General features: G+C 43.8%; 1 protein-coding gene and 1 long non-coding RNA gene across 2 annotated transcripts in view; one reads left to right on the top strand and one right to left on the bottom strand.

Moving 5' to 3' along the window:
- zcchc24 (zinc finger, CCHC domain containing 24) overlaps positions 1 to 22,793 on the bottom strand; it is a 216,318-nt gene that overhangs the window by 64,445 nt on the left and 129,080 nt on the right. The gene's annotated exons all lie outside the window — the stretch shown is intronic.
- Positions 12,197 to 21,514, top strand: LOC132379135 (uncharacterized). Its single transcript, XR_009507309.1, has 3 exons — positions 12,197 to 12,437; positions 14,317 to 14,457; positions 20,492 to 21,514. It is a non-coding gene; the product is annotated as an uncharacterized LOC132379135 (long non-coding RNA).

Raw genomic sequence — 22,793 nt, 5'->3', positions numbered from 1 at the left:
CTCTTTATTTTCTTTCTGTTCAAAAAAGATTTCTGTGCATTCATTCTGTCTATAGTCTTCAAGGTTTTATACACCTCCATATGGTAACTCATCAATTTCCTATGCTCCAATGAATGAAGTCCAACCTCTCCCTATCACTCAGAACAACATTCTAGGAAACCTTCTTTACACTCTTTCCAGAGTCATAATGTCTTTCCGATTCACATTCAAATTCAGCTTTATTCATCATATGTAACTTGAAACATATGGCGAAATGCATCACTTGCGTTAACAACTAACACACCCGAGGATCTGCTGGGGGGCAGCCTGCAAGCCTGCAATGTCACCACACATTCCGGCACCAACATAGCATTCCAATGATGTTCCTTGGAACATATTAACCAACAACACAACAGTGAATCAAGCCCCATTCCACACACACACACACACACACACACACACACTCTCTCTCTCTCACTCCTCCAATCCCAGGACAAGCTGTCTCCTGCTTCCACTAGGCTCAGACTCCCAGACACTGGACCCCAACTTCCCCAATGGACTCCCAGAGATTGCAGTGGAATAAATGGTTAACAATTCAGCCGAGAACATTCTTGAGTCCTGACGAAGAATCTTGGCCTGAAACATCGACTGCTTATTCCTCTCCACAGATGCTGCCTGACCTGTTGAGTTCCTCCAGCATTTCGTGTGTGTTGCTCTGGATCTCCAGCATCTGCAGAGTCTCTTGTATTTACGCAAATTTAACTTAAACATAAGTTGCACAAGAAAATAAACAAAAATAAGTTGAGGGAAATACAGTTTGAGGTAGAATGAGGGCTTTTTTAGGTTGGTTCAAGAATCTGATGCAAGTGTGTTTTAAGACTCCTGTACCTCTGGCAGCATCAAGAAGAAGTTCGTGGACTGGATGGTAAGAGTCCATAATGATGGATGTCACATTTCTGAGACATTGCCTCTTGTAATGTCCTCAACAGTGGGAGAGCTGTAGCCGTGTTAGAACCGGCTGTGTCCACCATTCCCTTTAGTCTACAGATACTGCTGCCAAACGTGCATTTCTGAAACAGGAAAGGGTGGGGATTCAAGGATAAACTCTTCGAGGGCCCCTGAGGCAAGAGTGCAGATGTCAAAGTCAAATTGATTGTCATCTGCACAAGTTCATGTGTTACGAAAAACTTACTTGTAGCAGCATCATAGGCACATAGCAACATAAAAGCAGCACTCAACTATAAGAACATAAGTAGAATGAAACATCAATTTTCATGCAAAGTATCATCCTATTAACCAGGTTCAGGAGCAATTATTACCCTTTAACTGTCAAGATCTCGAACCAGCAAGGATAGCTTCACATCTCAACACTGAACTGATTCCACAACCTACAGACTCTACAACTTACATTCTCATCATTTTGAGCCACATCATCTGACGTGAGCAATCATGGTCTTCCAATGACCATGGCTGTTCTTGACAAATTTCCCACCAAAGGGTCTTCACAAGATGGGTGACCCTCGCCATTATCAATGCTCTTCAGAAATTGTCTGCCTGGGTCAGCGTTTGTGTAAAACAGATCTTGTCATACAACCATCCACCATCCGCTCCCAAAGCTTCACGTGATCTGCTCGGAAGGCTAAGCAGGTACTGCACCTTGTCCAAGGGTGTCCTGCAGGCTGGCGGAACCTCCTTTAGTAGCACTCCACCACTCACGGTTTTCAGAATTAATTCATTAAGTTTGGATTTGCGCAGTTTGTCCTCTTTTGCACATTGAATTGACTTTATTACTTACATCCTTCATACATAAGGAATAAAAATCTTTACATTATGTGTCTGTCTAAATGTGCAATATGCAATTGAGAGTAATTTAATGCCTGTCATTCTTAGTGTGTAGCTCTTCACTGATTCGACTGTATTTCTTTGATCTACTGAGAATTTCTGTAAGAATAGGAATCTGAATATGGTGACATATCTGCACTTCCATAATAAATTTACTTTGAACTTTGAAGTGGTCATAGTGTATCAAACTGTGGTGACTGAGAAGAGAAGGGTTTAGAATGAGGGTATTGGGGGGGGGGGGTGTGCATTGTATTATTGCCTGTTAAGCTCCATCTTGGGCACTAGCCTTCAAGGTACCCAGGACATCTTTAGGAAGCGATGTCTCAGAAAGGCAGCAGCCAGCACCCAGGGCATGCCCTTTTCTCACTGTTATTTCTCACTGTTACCACCAGGTAGGAGATACAGAAGCCTGAAGGCACACACTCAGCGATTCAGGAACAGCTTCTTCCCCTCTGCCATCCAATTCCTAAATGGACTTTGAAGCTTTGGACACTACCACACTTTTTTAATATACAGTATTTCTGTTTTTGCACATTTTTTAAATAATCTATTCAATATGCATAATTGATTTACTTATTTATTATGTTTTACTTAATTTATTATTAGTAGTAGTATTCTTTCTCTCTCTGCTAGATTATGTATTGCATTGAACTGCTGCTGCTAAGTTAATAAATTTCATGTCACCTGCCGGTGATAATAAACCTGAACAACACACACAAAATGCTGGTGGAACACAGCAGGCCAGGCAGCATCTATAGGGAGAAGCACTGTCGACGTTTCGGGCCGAGACCCTTCGTCAGGACTCAAAACAGGTTCAATACCGCCCCCTGCTGACCGGGAGGATTCAGGAGAGTGGTCCCAACATTTAAAACAACACACACAAAATGCTGGGGGAACACAGCAGGCCAGGCAGCATCTATAAGGAGAAGCACTGTCGACGTTTCGGGCCGAGACCCTTCGTCAGCACTCAAAACAGGTTCAATACCGCCCCCTGCTGACCGGGAGGATTCAGGAGAGTGGTCCCAACATTTAAAACAACACACACAAAATGCTGGGGGAACACAGCAGGCCAGGCAGCATCTATAAGGAGAAGCACTGTCGACGTTTCGGGCCGAGACCCTTCATCAGGACCTGATTCTGATTCTTATTTAAGGTGCAAATTTACACTGAAACCAGGCAGATGAAAGATCCTTGATTGCCATTAATTGAGTTTTTATACAGTTCCAACATTTTAACTGCCATTCAACTTGTGAGAGAGTCTGGGTGACAAAACGGCATTGCGTGGTTGTGTGAAAAGGCTGACGAGCATTAGGTGAAGCAGGGATCGTTTTATTGCGTATGACCTCAGGCATGCTACTGTGGTAATCATGGGGATTTTTACATTGTCTCCACTTCAATTAACCTTTCTAATTGGTGGCTGTCAACCCATTAAAAGAGGATAAATGTTTAATTGCTCAGGACTTCATTCTGTTCCTGTTGTTTGCACCAGCAATTACCTCTGGTCTATATAGCAATAACTTCTGGGCTGTTTCATGCCCATAGACTGTATCTCCAATATGAACTTCGCAATATGTTTCAGCAGTTGCCTGCAGCCCTTGGCTGTGCAGAGAACAGCACAGTGGATGTGTTGTAACTATTAATGGTGAAATTAACGTCTCTTCTGATACACAATGGCTTCAATGAATTGCTGTCTTCTCGATACTGCCAACAGGCAGGAGGTACAGGAGCTTTAGGTCCAAAAACTCCAGGATGAGGACCCGCTCAACCATCAGGCTCCTGAACCAGCCTGAATAACTTCACTCACCTCAACTCCGAACTGATTCCACAACCTACACACTCACTTTCAAGGACACTTTCCAGTTCAACTTCTCAGTATATCTTTTTTATTTGCACTGTTTGTCTTCTCTTGCACATCGGCAGTTATCAATCTTTATTTATGTATAGACTTTCATAATTTTTTTTGTATTTTTTTCTTGTAAATACCTGCAGGGGAATGAATCTCAGGCTAGTATATGGTGACATATATATACTTTGCTAATAAACTTAGACTTATGTCTGGAATAGTTATTACCCCTCAGGCTCTTAAACCATCACTCACCCCATCAATGAATTGTTCCCACAACCTATGGACTCACTTTCAACACACTCCATCTCATGTTCTCAATATTTATTGCTTACTTATTACTTTTTTTCTGGTTGTTTGTCCTTTTGGGTGAGGTCTTTCATTCATTCTGTCGTGTTTCTTGCATTTACTGTGAATGCCCACAAGGAAATGAATCTCAGGGATGTATATTGAGACATATATGTACTTTGATAATAAATTTACTTTGGATTAATAATAGAGAACGCCCTGATAAAATAAAATTATGCCTGTCAGAGAATGTAATGCTGTCTTGGAATTTATTTTTCTTACTAGACAAATTACACCTTTCAGCATCAGAATCAGAGTTATCATCACTGATTTAATGATGTGAAATTTGTTGTTTTATGCCAACAGAGCAGTGCAAGACAGAAAATTACTATAAATCACTAAGACAAGTAAATAGTTCAATACAAAAGGAATAACAAGCTTGCGTTCATGGCCCATGCAGAAATCTGAGAGTGGCTTATAATCAAACTTTATTTTGATTGTTTTGTGTTCAGTTCAGTTCCAGTTACTACATTAGGCCTGTTCTACTCTGTGCTGTGATGTTCTATGCATTATGCTTATTTTCCAAAACTATCTGGTATTGGATGTAGGCCTTCACTGGCTAAGGCATGGAATCAATGAAAGTCGCATTAGAACTCAGTGTGTACACTTTGACCATCACTTTACAGGAAAGCGTTAGACAATCTGCAGAGAAGATTTGCAAGGACGTTCTCAGGCTGGAAAGCTATATTTATGAAGAGACACTGTCTTGGCTAGGGTTGTTATCCTCGGAACAATGGAAACAGAGAGGAGGTTTCATTAAGAGAGGACGAGACAGAGTGAACAGGAAGGATTTATTTATTTCCTCTAGCAGGGAAAATGATAACAGGGGAACACAGAGGCAATTTAAGATGCTGGAAGCACAGTGTACATTCAAAATGGTGTTTCAGTGAGTACTTGAGCTAATTTCCAGACTAAGATGGAAAGAAACTGGCCCAATGCTGGGCACATTGGTAAAAATGTCTCCCTCCTGAGCTCTACTATCCATTTTTACATCTGCACTCTCTGAAATGTAAGATGTAATACAGTTCCCCCACTCCACCGAACTTGTACAAACTGCTCCCTGGTTTCCATCACCTCTCACAATTTTCCTTTGCCACTGGCCCATGATATCAGCTTTCAAACTGAGACTATGAGTTAACAAGTTTGATGCTTGTCTGGTATCATTTTCCTCCGTACTTCTTTGCACATCTTTTAAGTATATAAAATGCTTTTTTATAAAAACTTAAGTGTATGGAAGAGAAGATTGATATGTGGGAGAGTGTGAGAGAGACAGCGAGGGAGTGAAAGGAAGAAAGTGAGGGAGTGAGAGAGAGTGTGAGAGTGAAAATGAGAGACAAATGTGTGAGTGAAAGAGTGAGGGAGAATGCAAGAGAATATGAAAGAGTAAGAGAGTGAGAAAGTGTGGGAGTGAGAGAGAGAGAGAGCATGTAGAAGTGAGAGAGAGAGAGTGGGAGTGAGAGGGAGAGAGTGGGGGAGAGGGAGAGTGGAGGAGTGAGTGGGAAGAGAGAGAGTGTGGGAGTGAGAGAGAGTGTGGGGGAGTGAGAGAGAGGGGGGAGTGAGAGAATGCGTGGGGGAGTGAGAGGGAGAGAGAGAGCATGGGAGTGAGTGAGAGAGCGAGCGTGGGAGTGAGAGAGAGAGCGTGGGAGTGAGAGAGAGAATGGGGGAGTGAGAGAGAGTGTGGGAGTGAGTGAGACAGTGGGAGTGAGAGAAAGCGTGGGGGAGTGAGAGGGAGAGAGAGAGCATGGGAGTGAGTGAGAGAGAGAGCGTGGGAGTGAGAGAGAGAATGGGGGAGTGAGAGAGAGTGTGGGAGTGAGAGAGATGGGGGAATGAAAGAGAGAGAGAGAGAGAGTGTGGGGGAGTGAGTGGGGGAGTGAGAGAGAGAGTGAGAGAATGAGAGAGAAAAGCAAAGTAACTTGCTGTGCATATACATATTAACAGTTGCAAATGATCCCTCCACCTTTCTCCGTGGTAGAAACCTAAACCAATAGGAATAGTTGGACTGCAGCCATCACAGCTCAGGAACATAATCAGGTTTATTACCACTGACACATGTCATGAAACTTATTGTTTTCTGGGAGCTGTACAGTGCAATGCATTAAAAAAAATCTATGTTACAATCAATAAGTAGTGTTCATGGACCATTCAGAAATGTGATAGCTAGCCCACGCACTGCTTGATAGCTTGAGAAATATAGGTAAATAAGTTTACTTAAAGCCTGGCAGTAAATTTCTACAGATTTCCTTTCGAGAAGAGATAATTACAGGAAGAATTTTGTAGGCTGTTCAGGAGCACAAGCTGTTAGCATTGCTACAATCAAAAGTTTCCAATCAACTTCTCAGTTCTTTCCTTTTCGTATCTAGAAAGTACACATCTTCCTATCTTTTAATATTGTTTTCATGTCTTTAGCACATCGTGGGAGCAAGTGTCACCTCCTGGCCTGCTTGTCAAAGAGGGCAGGTTGGAAGTATTTTGAGGGCATTTCCAGCAGGGATTTGCCTAAAGAGAAGGGATGAGGGCAGCTGCTCTCCCTCTTCATTGGTTGCATCCTCATTCTGCTGACCTAGTACCCACCACTAGTGCAATGTACCTCAGTATCTTTAACTCTCTTTTTAACTTTCTTTTTATATATATATATATATACATACATACACACACAGTGCAATTTATAGATTTTAAAGTTCAAAATACATTTATTATCATAGTACATATGCACTATATAACCTTGAGATTCGTCTTCTCTCAGGCAGCCACAAAACTATAAAACCCAAAAGAATTAATTTTTAAAAAAGACCCAATGTGCAAAGAGAGAGAGAGAGAAAAACAAATCACACAAACAACATAAGCAAGTAGCACTTAGAACAAAAGTGAGTCCACAAACACGTAGCCTGGAGCAGGCCACAGCTTCTGCCTCAGTTCAGCGCGAAGCCGGATGAACGTCGCAGAGCAACAAGTGGAACCGAGCCAACCCTTGCCTGTGGTCCTGGCACCTTATCTTTTCAATCCGTCTGGCCCAAAGTTTAAATCATCCACGTACCAGATTGTTCCTCACTCTAGGGCCTGGACCCTGTTGTATTGACATGCTCTGGGCCTTGTCCCCATCATGTCTCAGCCATGCCGACCCATTTCAAATCAGCCCAGAGCTTAGATCGATCAAACCTCACTCTCGGTTTAGGCGGGCAGGCCTCAAATCTGCCTCTCTTCTGCTCAGATGTTGCTCCACTCCACTCGCCCCACTTTGCCTCAACCTCACCCTGACTTTGCACGACCTTACCTTGTACTCACACACTTCAACACTTGACTCAGTCTTGCTTTCGCCTGGCTCTCCATTATCCAGTGATTGTTTAGAAGACTTTTTTTTAAAAACAGAAGTGTTATTAATAAAGTATTTAGTTATACTGTATTCTTTGTTTTGTTTGTCAAGGTAATAGTTTGTCAAGGAAGGAAAGGATGCTTGAAGTACAGGAGACCCCAGGGATGTACCTCTCGTAAACAGGTTCACCCTCTTGGAAACTGTCAGGACAGAAAGTACTGCCAGTCTGAGAGGCGGACAGGTCTGCGAGCCAAAAATTGGTGCAAAAGCAGAGCCGAGGAGTCAGACATCAGGAAGAGCCGTGGTAGTAGGGGACTCCATAGTAAGAGGTACGGAAAGGCAACAGGCGAGATTTAAGGATGGTGTGTTCCCTCCCTGGTGCTAGGATCCAGGACATCACGGACCGATTGCAGGGAATCCTCAAGGGTGAAGGTGAACAGCTGGAAGTGGTAGTGCATGTCAGCATAAATGACATCGGGAAGAAGAGGAAGGACATTCTGCAGCGGGACTTCAGAGAACTCGGAAGAAGGCTGAAAAGCAGGACTTCCAGGGTGGTTATCTCTGGTTTGCTTCCAGTTCCTCGTGCTGGAGAGGGCAGGAACAGGGAGATAATGGATCTGAATGTGTGGCTGAGGAACTGGAGCAGGAAGCAAGGATTTACATTCTTGGACCACTGGGATCTGTTTTGGGGTAGGGATGAATTGTACAAAAGGAACGGGTTGCACCTTAATAACCATATAACCATATAACAATCACAGCATGGAAACAGACCATCTCGGCCCTCCTAGTCCGTGCCGAACTCTTAATCTCACCTAGTCTCACCTACCCGCACTCAACCCATAACCCTCCACTCCTTTCCTGTCCATATACCTATCCAATTTTACCTTAAATGACACAATTGAACTGGCCTCTACTACTTCTACAGGAAGCTCATTCCACACAGCTATCACTCTCTGAGTAAAGAAATAACCCCTCGTGTTTCCCTTAAACTTCTGCCCCCTAACTCTCAAATCATGTCCTCTCATTTGAATCTCCCCTACTCTCAATGGAAACAGCCTATTCACGTCAACTCTATCTATCCCTCTCAAAATTTTAAATACCTCGATCAAATCCCTCCTCAACCTTCTACGCTCCAATGAATAGAGACCTAACTTGTTCAACCTTTCTCTGTAACTTAAGTGCTGAAACCCAGGTAACATCCTAGTAAATCGTCTCTGCACTCTCTCTAATTTAATAGGCGAGGGACCAGGATTCTGGCAGACAGGTTTGAAACCGCAACACGGATGTGTTTAAACTAAGTAGTGGGGGGAGGGGATGAATTGGAAATATAAGGATGGAGTTAAAGGGAAAGTGAAAATAAGAAAAGTTAAAAAGGACAACAGAATCAATGGAGTAGAAAGCTCAAGAAGAGATCATACAGTATGGCCAAGTGAAATAAGAATTGATATGAAAGGAGAGGGGAGTAACGAATTAAAAGTATTTTATATGAATGCACGAAGTATAAGGAATAAAGTAGATGAGCTTGAGGCTCAGTTGGAAATTGGCAAGTACGATGTTGTGGGAATAACAGAGACATGGCTTCAAGCAGACAGGGCTTGGGAAATGAATATTCAAGGATATACATATCTAAAGGACAGACTGACTGGCAGAGGGGGTGGGGTGGCTCTGTTGGTGAGGAATGATATTCAGTCCCTTGCGAGGGGGGACATAGAAACAGGGGATGTAGGGTCAGTATGGATAGAACTGAGAAATTCTAAGGGTAGAAAGACCCTAATGGGAGTTATCTGCAAACCCCCTTACAGCAGTCTGGATGTAGAGTGTAAGTTGAATGAAGAGTTAAAATTGGCATGTCGCAAAGGTAATGATACAGTTGTCATGGGGGATTTCATCATGCAGGTAGACTGGGAGAATCAGAATGGTTCTGGACCCCAAGAAAGGGAGTTTGTGGAGTGCCTCCGAGATGGATTCTTAGAACAGCTTGTACTGGAGCCTACCAGGGAGAAGGCAATTCTAGATTTAGTGTTGTGCAGTGAACCGGATTTGATCAGGGACCTCGAGGTAAAGGAACCATTAGGAGGTAGTGACCATAATATGATATGTTTTAACGTACAATTTGAGAAGGAGAAGGGAAAATCGGATGTGTCAGTATTACAGTTGAACAAGGGGAACTATGGAGCTATGAAGGAAGAGCTGGCCAAAGTTCAATGGAACAATACCCTAGCAGGGAAGACAGTGGAACAACAATGGCAGGTATTTCTGGGAATAATGTAGAAGGTGCAGGATTGGTTCATTCCAAAGAGGAAGAACGATCCTGGGGAGTAAGGGGCGGCCGTGGCTGACGAGGGAAGTAAAGGGCAGTATAAAAATAAAAGAGAAGTATAACATAGCAAAGATGAGCAGGAAACCGGAGGACTGGGAAGCTTTTAAAGAGCAACAGAAGATAACAAAAAAGGCAATACGCTAAGAAAAAATGAGGTACGAAGATAAACTAGCCAAGAATATAAAGGAGATTTATTTATTTCTTGGGGTCCAGTACCATTCTGTTTCTCCCAGTCTACCTGCATGTTGAAATCCCCCATGACAACTGTATCATTACCTTTGCGACATGCCAATTTTAAAAGCTTCTTTAGGTAAGTGAATAGCAAAAAAAAATAGTTAAGACCAAAATTGGGCCATTGAAGACAGAAACGGGTGAATTTATCATGGGGAACAAGGAAATGGCAGATGAGTTGAACAGGTACTTTGGATCTGTCTTCACTAGGGAAGACACAAACAATCTCCCAGATGTAATAGTGGCCAAAGGAACTAGGGTAAAGGATGAACTGAAAAAAATTTATGTTAGGCAAGAAACGGTGTTGGATAGACTATTAAGTCTGAAGGCTGGTAAGTCCCCGGGACCTGATGGTCTGCACCCTAGGGTACTTAAAGAGGTGGCTCCAGAAATCGTGGACACATTGGTAATCATTTTCCAATGTTCTATAGATTTGGGAACAGTTCCTGCTGATTGGAGGGTGGCTAATGTTGTCCCACTTTTCAAGAAAGGAGGGAGAGAAAAAACAGGGAATTATAGACCGGTTAGCCTGACGTCAGTGGTGGGAAAGATGCTGGAGTCAATTATAAAAGAGGAAATTACGACACATTTGGATAGCAGTAGAAGGATTAGTCCGAGTCAGCATGGATTTATGAAAGGAAAATCGTGCTTGACTAATCTTCTGGAGTTTTTTGAGGATGTAACTATGAAAATGGACAAGGGAGAGCCAGTGGATGTAGTGTACCTGGACTTCCAGAAAGCTTTTGATAAAGTCCCACATAGGAGATTAGTGGGCAAAATTAGGGCACATGGTATTGGGGGCAGAGTACTGACATGGATTGAAAATTGGCTGGCTGACAGGAAACAAAGAGTAGCGATTAACGGGTCCCTTTCGGAATGGCAGGCTGTGACCAGTGGGGTACCGCAAGGTTCAGTGCTGGGACTGCAGCTGTTTACAATATACATTAATGATTTAGATGACGGGATTAAAAGTAACATTAGCAAATTTGACACAAAGCTGGGTGGCAGTGTGAAATGTCAGGAGGATGTTATGAGAATGCAGGGTGACTTGGACAGGTTGGGTGAGCGGGCAAATGTATGGCAGATGCAGTTTATTGTGGATAAATTTGAGGTTATCCACTTTGGTGGCAAGAACAGGAAGGCAGATTACTATCTAAATGGAGTCAAGTTAGGAAAAGGGGAAGTACAATGAGATCTAGGTGTTCTTGTACATCAGTCAATGAAAGCAAGCATACAGATACAGCAGGCAGTGAAGAAAGCTAATGGCATGCTGGCCTTTATAACAAGAGGAATTGAGTACAGGAGTAAAGAGGTCCTTCTGCAGCTGTACAGGGCCCTGGTGAGACCACACCTGGAGTATTGTGTGCAGTTCTGGTCTCCAAATTTGAGGAAGGACATTCTTGCTATTGAGGGAGTGCAGCGTAGGTTCACAAGGTTAATTCCCGGAATGGCGGGACTGTCATATGTTGAAAGATTGGAGCGACTGGGCTTGTATACACTAGAATTTAGAAGGATGAGAGGGGATCTGATTGAAACATATAAGATTGTTAAGGGATTGGACACTCTGGAGGCAGGAAGCATGTTCCCGCTGATGGGTGAGTCCAGAACTAGAAGCCACAGTTTAAGAATAAGGGGTAGGCCATTTAGAACAGAAATGCGGAAAAACTTTTACACCCAGAGAGTGATGGATATGTGGAATGCTCTGCCCCAGAAGGCAGTGGAGGCCAAGTCTCTGGATGCATTCAAGAGTTAGATAGAGCTCTTATAGATAGCGGGGTCAAGGGATATGGGGAGAGGGCAGGAACGGGGTACTGATTGTGTATGATCAGCCATGATCACAGTGAATGGTGGTGCTGGCTAGAAGGGCCGAATGGCCTACTCCTGCACCAACTGTCTATTGTCTATTGCTGGACTTCACCAGTGCCATCTAAAGCCGTATTGCAAAGTACTGCTGCCGCAAAACAACAAATTTCATGACGTATGTGGTGATATTAAACCTGATTTGGATATATTCAATTAATTCATTAAATCTGCAATAAAAATGCTTAGGTTGACACTCCATTCCACAAAACCAACAGATGGTTTCCAATAACATCTAATGTCCTTTAGGAACTGAAGTCTGTGGTTCTTATGTAATCTGGCCAAGAACAGACTCCAGACCACGGCATTATCATAGACTTTAAACTCCCCTTTGAAATGTCAACTGAGTTCAAGGATAATTAAGAGACAATCCAAGAAATAAAATACCAGCGCAGTCACTTTGTTCCTTTGCGTCAGTAACATCTTTTGAAGAGGTCAAGGTCGATCCAAACTAGAGCCCTGTTCTGCTTTCCCCCAGAACTCCTGAATCCATTAGAAAACACAAAACAGAACACAAGAGATTCTGCAGAGGCTGGGAATCTTGAGCAACACACACACAAAATGCTGGAGGAGCTCAGTAAGTTAAGTAGCATCTATTGAGAGGAATAAGCAGTCGATGTTTTGGGCCGAGACGCATCATCAGTTTCCGACTGAATTGCCTGGCAAAGGAAGTCTAGAAGTGGATGAATTCAATGGCATATCAGGTACAGAAAGAAAAATAAAGTGAGGGAAAGAAAGATTATTGGAGAGGAAGAAAATAGTAAAATTTGTTTTCCATAAAAATCTCCAACATCGCAACTTGGCCCATGATCTCTTTCACTCACTCCCATTTGGACAAAGGTACAGGAGCACCAGGACTGGGACCGCTAGTCTAGGAAACAGCTTCTTCTTCTTCTTAGGCTGTGAGACTAATGAATACCCTGCCACCACCAACTCCAGCTGTCATAAAGACAGAGAGATGTTTACTGTTTACTCTTTACCTGTGCTGTGAGCTTCACATGCATATTCAGTTGTATTTTATTAACTTATTTGTGGTACATTTTGTTTTATGTGATCTGTGTGCTGTATGTATTGTGGGTGCTCCGTGCTCCAGAGGAATGTTGTTCTATTTGGTTGTATAAAGGTACAATTAGATGACAATAACACTTGAACTTGAACAAACGAGGCAATGCATCATAGGTATCGCTTTTCTGCGCATGTCAGGCACCGTGGAACTGGTTGGCTGACAGGGGTGAACCTCGAACTTCATTGCCGTGTTTTATTTTGGTTTACAATGCAAGTACAGGAACATTGCAGTCATGAGCGTAGTTGATAGGAGAGTTTGATAGAGACTTATTAATTTATTTCTTTGCTGTTGGGTTTGGAGGCTTGCAAGCGTCAATGGCCTGCAGAGCTATGCTGGCCTGTGATTTGGCTCTTGGTAGGGTCACCCATGCCAAACAGGTCAAAGGGTAGAGAGAAAGGGCTGAGAGAAATCCACCGATCCTCCAGGTCTGGGAATTCAGCTCAGGGCTAACAACCCTGATTGGTCAAACAAGAAACAGTAATGAAGAATCCTTCTACACTGACAGCATCCCTGAGTCTCCACCCGGGACTTGCATGTCTGACAGTAGCGAAAACCAACAGGAAGCTCCTGACGCGATGAAGACTGCCAGAGATTGAGAACCTTATTTGCTGTCTGAAACGCCAGCGGCATTATGGGCAGTATGTTCTTTTTAAGTTGGAATGGTACTTCAGAAAAGAAATTAACACAAGGGTGAGAGCCGATTGAGGGAAAGCCACAAAGTGTAAAGGGGTAAAGAGATTACAATAACCGCACCCTGGATTCGAAAAGCAGCCATGATGATCCACACGTTCTGCCCTCTTGAGGGCATGTCTGTCACTGCAACAGGAATGTGACTAGAGGAGGAATTGTGGGCTGGAATGGATCAAGAACCCAAGAGATTCTGCAGATGCTGGAAATCCAGAGCAACACACTGGAGGAACTCAGCAGGACAGGCAGCATCTACGGAAAGGAATAAAGAGTCAACGTTTTGGGTTGAGGCCCTTCATCTGGGCTGGAAAGAAAGGGGAAAGAAGCCAAAAGAAGAAGGTAAGAGGAGGAGAAGGAGACCAGCTGGAAGCTGATAGGTGAAACCAGGTGAGGGGGAAGGTGGGGTGGGGGGGGGGGATGAAGAAAGAAGCTGGGAAGTGATAGATGGAAAAGGTGAAGGTTTGAAAGAGAAAGAATCTGATAGGAGAGGAGAGTGGAGCATGGGACACCAGGGGGAGATGATGGGAAGGTGAGGAGAAGAGGTGGGAGGGGAGGCAGAATGTGGATTGGGAAAAGAAAGAATTCACATTAAGACAACAATTGATTGTTGCCTTAAACACAAGAGATAGTGAGCAACGTGCACAAAATGCAGGAAGAACTCAGTTCTGATGAAGGGTCTTGTCCCGAAATGCCCACTGTCTACTGCCCTCCATCGATGCTGCCTGACCTGCTGAATTCCTCCAGCATTTTGTGCCTGCTATTCACCGAGTGTCTGATTGTATGCTTGCATTGCATTGTTCACTCAGGTTTTGTCATTTCACTCTCCCCAGGCTTGCCTGCAGGAGAATGGTGGAAATTTCCTGTCAGGGTGTGTGAATACTACAGCAGAGGCACTTAAACAAGGAACAGTGAATTGGAGCTGCCAACAGCGATGAGGACAGATGTTCCTGGCACTCGTTTGTGATTACCAGGTCAGAAGTGTTTAGTCTAAAGCAGGGAACCGATACAAGCTAGTGGTTTTAGTTATTTTTCTGTGGAGAAATTTGCTAAACTCCAGTATTGCTAAATTTTTGTCTTGGAGTAAAACAAATCCGGTTTTCAGTCTGGGGTGTTGGGCTGGGGGGAGGAAGCTGCAGCTGTTTGTTTTGTGAAACGTGCTTTTGGATAGAGCGATGTGCTGAGAAGGGACTGACAGGTGCGGTGCTCGGAGAGATTTTCAGGCAGCGAACAATGCTCAATTGTCAGCCCCCCAGTGTCTCTGGGACCCCCTTCTCCCCCCTCCCCAATCTTGCTGATTCAGTATGAAAGGAGGCTCCTTGTCACCTCCTGGGTGATCTCCATCCCCACTGTAACTCTGCACAGTCCTACAGAGAACCAGGAATAATTCTGCCCTGTGAGAGTGAAAACGGTACAGACACCATTGCTCAGCCACACTGTTGCTTGCCAGGCAGACAGAAACAATGAGGCCATTTAGGCGGGTAAGATAAGGGCAGGAAAAAGACCTCAGAAAGTGAGACTCCATCATGGGCACTAGCCTCCCCAACCACCGAGAACATCTTCAAAAAGCAATACCTCCAAAATGCAACATCATTAAAGACATCCAGGACATGCCCTCTTCTCATTACTACCATCAGGGAGGAGGTAAAGGAGCCTGAAGACACACACTCAATACTTCAGTAGTTCCTTCCTCTCCATCAACAGATTTTTGAATGGTTCATGAATCCATAAACAGTACTTAGCTGTGTTTTGCACACTTTTTGCACAACTTATTTAATTATTATGTACAGTTTCAGAATCAGGTTATCACCAGCATATGTCATAAAATTTGTTAATTTTACAGCAGTACAATGCAATACATGATAAGTACAGAACAAAATACTGTGAATTACAGTAAGTATATATATGTATATTAAATAGTTAAATTAAAATAAGTAGCGCAATAACAGAAATTTTAAAGCAGTAGTGAGGTAGTGTTCAATGTCCATACTGAAATCAGATGGCAGAGGGGAAGAAGCTAATCCTATATAAGCTTATGTTATGTGTGTACAGCCAGACTCAAACAGTTACTTGTGTACACTGTTTTATCAGATTGCTTTTACATTTATATTTATTGTGTTTTTCTGTTTTTTTTATTGCATTCTTTATGTTTATTGTGTTTTATTACACTGCATTAGTATCCGGGGTAATAATCACTTCATTCGTCTTTACACAAGAATGACGATAAACATTCTTGAATCATAACTTTAGTACATTTTATGCGTTGAGCTGTACTGCTGCCACAAAACAACAGATTTCACGACGTATGTCGGTGATAATAGACCTGATTCTGATTCTGAGAAAGTTCCAGTATCAAGTGTGTTCATAAAATCAAGAACCCTGTACTTTATTTCCTCTTTTTTTTCTGAAGTAGAAGTGGCAGGGCTGCCTGAGCCAGGGGCTTTTGTTTGACCTGCCTGCTGAGTAAAACCTGAATGTGCTCTCAAAGCAGAACAACAGCATGATTTGTGCGGGCTGTGTCATTACTGAAGCTCTCAGAACGGAGGCCTTGTTCGAAAACAAAACAAAAAAAGTCTTTCATTGCAGGGCCCAAGGGCCTCTGGAGAGACTCGTGAGATTGTACTGCTGTGCCAAGTAAAATATATGTAGTTTTTTTTTACAAAAAGCAGGTTTCATGGACTAGGAGCACATGGTGTATTCGCCACTCTGCACCTCTCTGGAGATGAAGTTGGGGGTTGCGTCTCCTCCTCCAGATTCATTGTTTACACTGATGGTTTCCAGATGTGAGGCCACATCAGTGGCGAGGCTGCCAGAAACAGCAACTGATCGGATTTGCTGGAGTAGTTTGGAAGGGTGAGAGAGAGAGAGAGGGGGAGAGAGGGAGAGACAGAGTGAGAGAGAGACGGGGGGAGAGAGGGAGAGAGAGAGAGTGAGAGAGTGGAAGAGAGAGGGAGAGAAAGTGAGAGTGAAAGAGAGAGGGGGAGAGAGGGAGAGAGTGAAAGAGAGGGGGGAAGGGGGAGAGAGTGAGAGAGTGAAAGAGAGAGAGGGGGAGAGAGGGAGAGACAGTGAGAGAGTGAAAGAGAGAGGGAGGGAGAGAGGGGGAGAGAGTGAGAGAGTGAAAGAGAGAGAGGGGGAGAGACAGTGAGAGAGTGAAACAGAGAGGGCAGAGAGAGGGGAGAGTGAGAGTGAAAGAGAGAGGGAAGGAGAGGAGGAGAGAGAGTGAGATGGTGTTTGAGAGAGAGTGTGAGAGAGTGAGAGAGAGTGAGATTGTGTTTGAGAGAAATTAAGAGGCTGTGTGAGAGAGTAAGTGAGAAAGAGAATGAGAGAGGAGGGAGAGAGAGAGCGAGTGTGAAAGAGAGAGAGTGGGAGAGAGAAAGAAAGGGAATGAGAGTGAGTAAAACAGAGAGAGAGTGAATGAGAGTGAGTGTGTAACTGAGTGTGAGTGAGTGAGTCACATTTAGGAGGAGGCTGTGTGGCATCCAGGCCAGGACCACCAGACTCAAAAACAGTTACTTTTCCTCAAAGAAGTAAGGCTGATCAACAACTCCACCCACTGAATCACCTCTCCACACCCGCAATCACCACTTTATCATTTCCTGTCAGTCACCTAATGTACAGGCATTCCTGTGCCTAGTGTCACTTTATAGTCATACAACCAATCAACGTATATTGGCTGTCATATGTATTTATATTTATTGAGTTCTTTATCTTGTTGTGTATTTTTTTGTGTTGCATTGGACCCAGAGCAACAATTATTTTGTTCTGCTTTACACTTGCGTACTGGAAATGACATTAAACAATCTCGAATCTTGAGTGTGAGTGTGAGTTGTGTGTGAATAAGATGAGACTGAGTGTGAGTAATGAGTATGCCTGAGTGTTTGCATGAATGAGTGTGAGAGAGGGCATAAGTTGTTTTCCCTCAAGTATGGGTGGCATTACCCTTCTGAAGGCAGATTAGGTGTACATATTCTATTGATGCAGGTCAAAGGTGAACGTTAACTAGGATCTCTTTTCATTCAGAATAACTTGACCAAGTTAAGTTTTCCCTTGCTCAGCAGAAATTTCTTGAATTAATTAGATTCAGGCATATGTGCTAAGGCCACCACTTACAACCCATCTCATCTTGCCCCCCATGAAGGTAGAAGCGGGGTACTTCTGTTCTCCTGGTGAAGGTCCCTGAGCGATGGACTGAGATGCAAATCTAGGCTCTGTGTTCAATCTGCTAAGTGCTGCTAGCCAGGAAATACCGAGGTTAAGGCCTAATAGTTCAGATGGAGAGAAATGGAAAACGTAAACAACATTGTTAAATGACTTAGATCACTTCATAACCAAGAAATCACATGTTGGAAAAACATCGGGGTTGAAATCCAACAACATTATCCCAGATGTCTTGTGACCAGATTGGCAATCAGTTCTCTGATATAAGATTCAATATTGTTTAATGTCATTTCCAGTACATAAGTCAGAAGGGGAACGAGATAATTGTTACGCCAGATCCGATGCAGCTAAAAAAAAGACACAATAATAAAAAAAATAAATACAAGTACAGAAGACAGCCTATATAAATAGATTGATTATACCTCCATTAAGTGATGCTAGGCAAAGGAGTGTCTATACATAAGGTAACTGACAGGAAATGTTAGAGTAGTAGTGGTGGGGTTTGTGGAGGGGTGGGTTAATGGGTGGAGGTGTTGATTGGTCTTATTGCTTGGGGAATGTAACTGTTCTTGAGTCTGGTGGTCCTGGTGTGGATGCTGCATAGCTTCCTCCCTGATGGGTGTGGGACAAACAGTCCATGAGCAGGGTGTATGGGATCCTTCATGATGTCCCTGGCCTTTTTCCGGTACCTATCTGTACATATGTAATTCAGGAAGAGGAGAGAACAGGAATGCAAATTTGAGGGAGCTTTCTTACTGAGGTTACTGCAAACCATGGTCTAATTTTCCATGTTAACACAGGAAACCTACCAAAACACCAGCGTCTTTACAAACAGAATAAAGTCTGCAGATGCTGGAGATCCAAAGCAATGTACGCAAAATGCTGGAGGAACTCAGCAGGTCAGGCAGCATCTATGGAAAGGGCCGACATTTCGGGCCGAGACCCTTCTTCAGGACTGAGAAGGAAGGGGAAAGATGCCAGAATAAAAAGATGAGGGGAAAGGACAGTGGCTAGTTGGAAGGTGTTAGGTGAAGTCAGGTGGGTGGGAAAGATCATGTGCTGGAGAAGAAGGAATCTGATAGGAGAGGAGAGTGGATAACTGGAGACAGAGAAGGGGTAGGGAACCCAGGGGAAGTAATAGGCAGGTGATAAGAGGTGAAAGGTCAGAATGGGGAATAGCAGAAGTGGGGAGGGGAATTGTTCAATGAAAGGAGAAATCGATAGTCACGGCCTCAGGTTGGAGGCTACCCAGACTGGATATAAGGTGTTGCTCCTCCACCCCGAGGGTGGCCTTATCTTAGCACAGAGTTGCCCATGGACTGACATGTCAGAATGGGAATGGGATACAGAATTAAAATGTCTGGACACTGGGAATTCTCGCTCGCGGCAGGTGGTGTGGAGGAGCTCGACAAAGCTGTCACCCAATTTACAGTGGGTCTCGCCAATGTAGCGGAGGCCACATCAGAAGCACCAAACGCTATAGATGAACCCAGCAGATTTGCAGGTGAAGTGTCTTTATGTGCTTACAGCAGCAGCTTCCATTTCATTGGTACAACATCAAAATGTTCCCCATCAACAATATAATTGTTTAACGTACACAAGAGTAAGGGGAATTAAATAATTGTTACTCTGAATCTGACGCAGCTCAAAAAAACACCAGAAAAGATAAAGAACACAATAATAACAATAAAACATAATATAAATTTGCAAGACAGCTTATACACATTGATTGTATGTCCATAATGTGACACCTGGCCGTACATAAGGTGACTGATGGGAAGTTAGTGGGTAGAGGTACTGATTATCTTCACTGCTGGGAAAGTAACTGCATCACAATATACAACGGGATGTAAATGCAATCCTACAGATTGGTGTTAAAATGAGTGTACGGTTATGCCAGCTAATTTGCAATGCCTCCAAGCTAACCAAGATGCCTCAAAAAAATGACACCCATTATTTATTCATCAAGATACAGTGTGGAATCGTCCAGGCCAGTCCAGCAGCACCACCCAGAAATCCCCCAATTTAACCCCAGCTTAACCACAGGAAAATTTACAATGACCAATTAACCTGCCAACTGGTACAGCTTTGGACTGTGGGAGGAATCCCATGCAATCACAGCGAAGCGTACAAAATCTTTACAGATAACGGCAGGTGTTGAAGCTGGATCGCTGGTACTGTAAAGCATTACAGTAACGTGCTGCCCCAAAGTAGGGAACCCCATCATTCAGAACATGCCTTCTGTTCATTGCTACCATCAAGGAGGTACAGGAGCCTGAAGACTCACACTCAGTGTTCCAGGAACCCCTCTGCCACCCGACCTCTGAATGGACGATGAACCCATGAACACTACCTCACCACTTTTTATGATCTCTTGTTGCACTGCTAATTTAATTGTTGATATATATATATTTCTTATTGTTGTTTTTGTTATGTACATTATTGGATCGTATTTCTGCTACCAAACAACAGATTTCATGAGATTATTCAGTGGTATGAAACCTGATTGTGATTCTGATTCACAGGGAAAGGGAAAGATCAACAGACTGATCATCTGCTACGATCACAGAACATGAAAAGGAGGCTTTGTTGGGTCATTTGAAATGACCCCTTTGAAAAGGCTCTCATGTGATTTTTGGCAATGTTCAAACATTCCTTACAGCTTTCAAATGCATGTTTTTTTTTAAATCTGTAGATGCAGCAACAGGATTGAGTCCCTTTGGACTAGGAACCTGATGAAGTCCATTCAGCCCTTTGATTTAGAATCACAGAAAACTTCAAAGTAATTTATTATCAAAGTACATAAGGGATCTGTCACCATATACTACCCTGAGATTCATTTTCTTGCAGGTGTTCACAGTAGATACAAAGAAACACAACAGCATCAATGAAACACTGGGCTCAACAAACTAGCAACATAGAAGGACATTCGGCCCATTGCATCTGTGCCAGGAGAAAAAGTCACCCAGCCTAATCTCACTTTACAACATTATGATTGTAGTCCGAGAGGGCGGAGGACACAGCCTGGTCCATCACAGGCACAGTCCTCCTCACCTTCTACAGGAGGCTCTGCTACAAGAAAGCATCATCCATCATTAAGGATCCCCACCACCCAGGCCATGGCCCTTCTCACTGCTACGAGCTACAGAGCCTGAAGACCCTCAGCAACAGCTGCTTCCCTACAACCATCTGGCTCTTGAACCAAGTGGCACAACCCTAACCTGCCCCAGCAGGGAACACTACCGACCACCTCTAGCACAACTGTGGACTTGGCTCTGATTGTGTGTTTTTGCACTAACATTTTGCTTTTCACAGAAGTTGGGGAGCACGGACCAGTCCTCATTAAAGGGTCAACACTGGAATGTGCAAGCAGTTTCAAGTTCCCAGGCGTCAATATCTTGGAGGATATATCCTGGTCTATCCTGGGTTCAGCACGCTGATGCAATTACAAAGAATTACAAAGATACTTCATTAGGAATTTGCGGAGAATTGACTTATCACCAAAACGATCAAATTTCTAATGATATAGCATGGAGAGCATTCTAACTGGTTGTATCGCCGTCTGACATGGAGGGGCCACTGCACAGGATCAGAAAAAACAGTAAAAAGTTGTAAATTCAATCAGCTCCAACATGGACACTAGGTTCCCCAGCATCTTCAAAAGGTGATACCTCAAAAAGCTGGCATCCTTCATTCAGGACCCCCAGGACATGCCTTTGTTCCCTCCGCCATCAGATTTCTGAATGGACAATGAACCCATGTATGCTTGATTGTTATTTTCCCTTTATTTTTGTTCCCTTTTGCAGTACTTATTTTAATGTATGTGTACATATAGCAACGTACTGCTGCCACAAAACAACACATTTCACAAGATTTGCTGGTGGTATTAAACCTGATTCTGATCCTTCTAGTCTATGATCTTTTGTTTTTTTCCTTCTTCTGTGAAGAGAAACTGATCCAGCCTACCCCATTTGGTTTGGTTGGGTTTTGGTCCTGCAACCTGCTTATCGGGGTGCTTTTGAGTGTCTTGGGCTAACGAGGTCTGGCGGTAACCCATCCCTCCACAGGCCAGACCACAGCCGACATCCTCCAACTTGGTGGCTCGTCCTGGTCTCGAACGCGTGGCCGTTGTGGTACTTCGGGGAACTTATCTGCTCTGGCCTGTCACTTCGGCGATGAGGCCCTTCACCCAGTGGTGCCGCGTTAACACTACCCCCTCGCGTTGTCTAGCCCATCAGCTGAAGCGGTGTCTCTTGCAGGCAGACGTGGGAGATTTAGGAGACGGATGAGCACCAGAGGCATCAGCACCAAGTAGAATGCAGCTGCTAGACACCAAAGGTATTACCTCTACCCCTACAGCATTCACGGTTTGACACACTTCAGTTATACTCCCCTCGCCCTCCTCAGCTTCAATGGTCTATCCAATCGTTACCCACCGTTACAACGTTCTAGCCCTGACAACATGCTCATAAGTTTCTTCTGCACCCTCTCCAGTACGATCACATCTTCCTACAGTGCAATGACCACGTCAGCATGCCGTACTCGAGCTGAGCTCTCATTAGCTTTGTATGCAGTCCTGGTATAACCCTGCTTTGTATTCTGTGCCTTGGCCCAAGAATGTACCCTGTATGTCTTCTCAACCACTACATTAACTGTTCAGAGTCAGCTGTTTTTATTGTGTGCATGGAAACGTGCTGAGATGTATCATTTGTGTTAACCTAAGCATGCGCCGGGGCAACCTGCAAGTACATATCACCATAATTGCAGTACCAACATAGCATGCCCACAATGCTCGGGAAAACAACAACAAAACAAGCCCCTTCCCTCCCTCCAGCCCACACACGGATAGTCCTCCTGTTCCAGAACAGGCCTCCAGCTTCTGCACTTGAATTATTCTGCGATCTGTTAGGATGTGAGATATACCCAGGGCTCTCTCTGTCCCTCCCCCTCACTGAATACCTCACTATTTACTGTACACCCTCTTGCCTTGGTATTGGGGGAGGATTTGTTGACTCAAGACTCAATAACTGTTAACCTGAAACATTAACAGTTCCTTCCATCACCCTCTGCCCCAGTGCTGCTTGACCCTTGTGTTCCTCCATCAGATTGTTTGTTGATCTGTTACTCTAGACTCTGGATTATATCTAATGAA

This window comes from Hypanus sabinus, chromosome 21 (genome assembly GCF_030144855.1).
Source record: "Hypanus sabinus isolate sHypSab1 chromosome 21, sHypSab1.hap1, whole genome shotgun sequence".
NCBI classification, from domain to species: Eukaryota; Metazoa; Chordata; class Chondrichthyes; order Myliobatiformes; family Dasyatidae; genus Hypanus; species Hypanus sabinus.
The sequence above is the reverse complement of the archived record's forward strand: the minus strand, read 5'-3'. Positions and strand labels throughout refer to the sequence as shown.